Consider the following 4,364-nt stretch of genomic DNA (forward strand, 5'->3'; position numbering starts at 1 on the left):
ACTCTATTCAGCTAAGGTTCTCTCACTCCTACTCTCCTACCTCTGCTACTTATACAGCCTCCGCTACTTCTACTCCCTCTTGTGCCTCTGCTACTTCTGCTACCTCATGCTCTGGTTCTTCACCACCATAATCGTGCCAATAGTTCTCTGTTTTCACTGTTTTATACATTCCCATGCCTTTGTCCATTCGTTTCCGCTTACACTATCTCTTAGGCTTCCTCCTCAATCGCTGTCGTTTCTTCTGACTCGCTTGATCTTTTAGCTTCTTGGCTTTACGGTCACTGTGTGTTAAAAACTATAACCTAGGCCCATTTTTTCAATGATATCAGGCATCCACTGAGACAGCTTCGTTTAACGGACATGCTACATCCTATCACAGTCGCAATCGGCATTATTTCAGCCTCCTGTGCATATATTTTTAAGTCCTCTTTTCACCTCTGATAGTGTTAAACGCATGTATGTAAGGTTTTGGCTGCCGATGTATGTTTATGCTGTGGATAGTGTTAAAGTATATATGTGTGTGTGTGTCTCCTCCAATAACGTATTCTGCGTATATATATATATATATATATATATATATATATATATATATATATATATATATATATCTATATATATATATATATATATATCTATATATATATATATATATATATATATATATATATATATATATATATATAATCTTCCTTTTCCGTTGATCACTACACCCCGATGTAATATTTCCCTGTCGCATCTGAAGAAGCTACATGGTTTAAGCCTTGTCGTCCGATCATCGGCCAAGCAATCCAATGGCATTCACTCCTAATGTTGTAACTTAACCGCATGTTAACGCACGATAAAGTGGTTTTTGGCCGCGTCTCGTCATCCACGTGTTGTGAAATGAATGGTATTGCACACCATGGTACGTTTACCAACCACCTCCAAAAGCGGTGCAAGGAATACCGCTTACCTCCATCCTCACTCGCTATCTCCTGTGCATCGTTATCGCCCACGACCATTGGATCTGCCTGTCATTCTGTATCTGCCGTCCATCTGCGCAACTCTGATAGTGTATTTGCTGGGGATTCATAGTATTCTACCTCCATTTATGTTGATGCATATTTATATGGTTTTTGCTCTGATAATATATTAAACGGATATATGGGCTTTACAGGCCCGATAAGCTTCCGATAGTGTAATCGCTAACATCTGATAAGCTTCTGATAGTGTAATCACTAGCATACAACTCTTTTGTGGCTTATACAACTCCCGGTGGCTCCCGATAGCGTTATTTGTGGCATATTTTCTCCTCTCGTATCCATCTCCTCCTCTGGTGGCTCTATTCTACTGTTTCTCTTGGCTTCGTCTGCTCCTCTTAGCTCTGTTCCGTCTACTCCTCGAATATTGCCATATTGACATCAATGACAATCTGTGTCCACAAAAGAGTGGAGGTGATGGTAAGAACATGACCAAGGCTCAAAAGGCTGATATCAATGCAATCACAAAGGTTATTTACTGAGCGTGGATTCATTTTTTAATGAGCTTGAATCTTTAGAAACTATCCTCAGTGGTGGGTTTATGTTTTAATGAGCTTGAACCTTGTGCCAACATGTGCTCAGTTTTAGGTTTATTTTTAACGAGCTTGAACTTTGTGGAAACATTGCTCGTGCTAGTCATCTTTTAAAGATGTATCTTATTTTGTAGGTTCATTTTTTAGTGATCTTGCCCCATGCGAAACATTGCTTAGAGCCTTTTGTATGCAGGCTAGAAACGACCAACTACAGGACTAAGAGTTAGAGAATTACTGAGGTTTGGTACGATAGTTTCTGAAAAAAAGTCTCCTTTTCTTTGTCGGGGCCGCCAACAAAGGTGAATGGTGGATCAGACCAATCACCTAACCTAAGCAGTTGAAGTTAGTAAAATACTACGGGGTTAGAGTTACGCTGGGCGCTTTTCACTTGCGTAAAAAAGGTTTGCATGGCCTTAGGTGTTGAGAAAACGAAAGTTTCCAATTACCTTGCAGAAGTTCCTTTATTTAAGTGAGATTGTTTCATCTGCAGAGCAGAAAAAATACTTCCTTGGCTCTATCCATCGAAATAGACAAAGAATGGTGTGAGCTTCCAGTCACATAATTTGGAGGAGATCCCGTTTCAAACTGATCCCATATCCTATAAGGAATTGGTGTTTCAGATCAATCATATTTCAAACTGATACCCAAATCCTACAAGAAAATGGTGTTTCGGACTAATCATATAACCTATAAGGAAATCTGTTTTTTCATCTGGGTTCATCTGATGTAGCAGACTAGTGTGCATGCCCCCTAAGCTTCGTTACATTCACCAAATCACTTGCGCTAATTAGGTGGATGAACTGGAGGTTGAGGAGACATTCCTTGCATAAAGATACCATTTAGGGATGGAATTTGACTTGAAGCCATGTTTAAACTAGGAAATGAAAGCTGATCAACAAGCTGCACCATTCTACCTTCATACGGGAAACACATCACCCAGAAGAGTGAGGAAAGAATAGCTCCCATGCCGTAAATGTAGTCATGCCCAAGGAGTGGATTTTAATCTAGCAGCCCTTGGACTATCATCACGTTCAAGTGAACATTTTTCCTTCTCAAAGTTATAGGCACATTTGGAAGGATCCCTAATGGCGGACTGGTTCCTTTATTGAAGCCTGATAGATTTTGATTCTTAGGAAAAAGTAATGGCAATCCAAGTTCTTTCCAAGCAGTTGAGGAAAGGATACTCATGGAAGCCCCTTCATCTATGATAGTGCCAGCCATGATCACTCTGTAAACTTGTACTATGATTTTGAATGACACATTAGATGGAAGGCGGGGTCCCGCTAGTAGATTCAAATAAAAGGAAACGACTAGATTGCTTGGAGGAGGGACCGAATAAATGACCGGATGAGTCTTTTAAAATGGGGAACTTCCTTCTTGAGGTAAAGGAACGGGTAAATTACCCCCATGTTCATCGTACATGGTGTTAAAAAAAGTAATTTGAATGGTATCGTTCTTATTCTCTTTGGAGACTGTATTATCTGAAGGTGGACCTTCTGAAGACAAGACTGGGTTGACTGCCATCTCGACCTGTTGACTTTGTTCTGGTGTGGACTTAAAGGGTTTATATTCAATGATAGATGTTTCGACCGACAACAGAGGTATGTGAGTCAGATTTTCAACTAGCGATGGACTTGGCAAGAGTTTCTTGTATCCAGGTGGAAGTCGCTATGGTGAAGTACGATGGTTATCCAAGACTCTTTTAGCTTCATCCAAAAAAGGACAATGGTGGAGGTCATGATTGCCTTCACACAACCTACAAGGAAATTTAGATCTTCCTTTTTTTCCATTGACTTCATTTTCACTAGTCGATGGTGTACTCTCAACATGATCGATAGAGGTTGAAGACACCGGATGGTGCAAGCGAGGAAACTAGTCTCTCAAGATCCGCGGGATGCAAGGACAATCTCGATGATAGTGGTTCCCTTTACAAATTACACATGGATATTTGGGTTTGGAAGGTGTAGTGTGTGGATTTTTACCGGACGATGCATGGTTGTTGCCGTATGTAGTTGGCTTCTTCTTCTTCTTCTCCTTCCCTTTCTTCTTCTTCTCAGCTACTTGGTTTTTAGTATCACTAGTTTCAGCAAGCAAAGAGGAAGAAGGAGAGGGAGAAAAAAACGAAGTAGAAGGTGGGGGAGAAACTCCAATATCATCTAGTTGTTGATTTGATTTCTAAGGAATTACGATGTTTTGAACGACAGAGGTCGAGAATAGCAAAACTGGTAGGCCAATTCTGAGTCCTGGAAGGGACAATGTAGCCATGTATGGAGCACCAATATCTCCCCAAGAAGAGAAAAGACTAGGATTCCCCCCCAAGGGGAAATCCTTGATTGGTGGACTCCATTATCTCAACCTAAGATAAACGAGGGAATAGTGATGTTATTCCGAATGAAATGAATTTTATGATGCTTTGACACAACTTTCTTTTTCAATTTTTAAGAGTCGAGAAAAAACTAAAGGTGACTCTAGTCGCCTTCAATTTTTAATGAGCCTGAAGTGAAAAGTGCTCAGATGGACTTTTTCTTTTAAGGAGTCAAAAAGGAATGAAAGTGACTACTCTGGAAATCTAGATAGAGGGATTACCAAACCAATCACAAAAGTACAATATACACCTCGGTGGTAAATTAAAGAGAAATTACCAAGGACTTTACGTACTACAGTCAATCTTCCCGATTGTTGTGTTCAGTACATTGCAATTGATGGGGTGGCAAACATGGCTTCCTAAGGATAAAGGGTATCAGCCTATTGTGGTCTCCCAATATATACTCGACGGTACATGGGAGCACAAGTCCATACTCGAACTTGTCAT

Source organism: Pinus tabuliformis, chromosome 4_2, assembly GCF_031772625.1.
Source record: "Pinus tabuliformis cultivar Carrire ecotype Pingquan chromosome 4_2, CPIR1, whole genome shotgun sequence".
Classification (NCBI taxonomy): Eukaryota; Viridiplantae; Streptophyta; class Pinopsida; order Pinales; family Pinaceae; genus Pinus; species Pinus tabuliformis.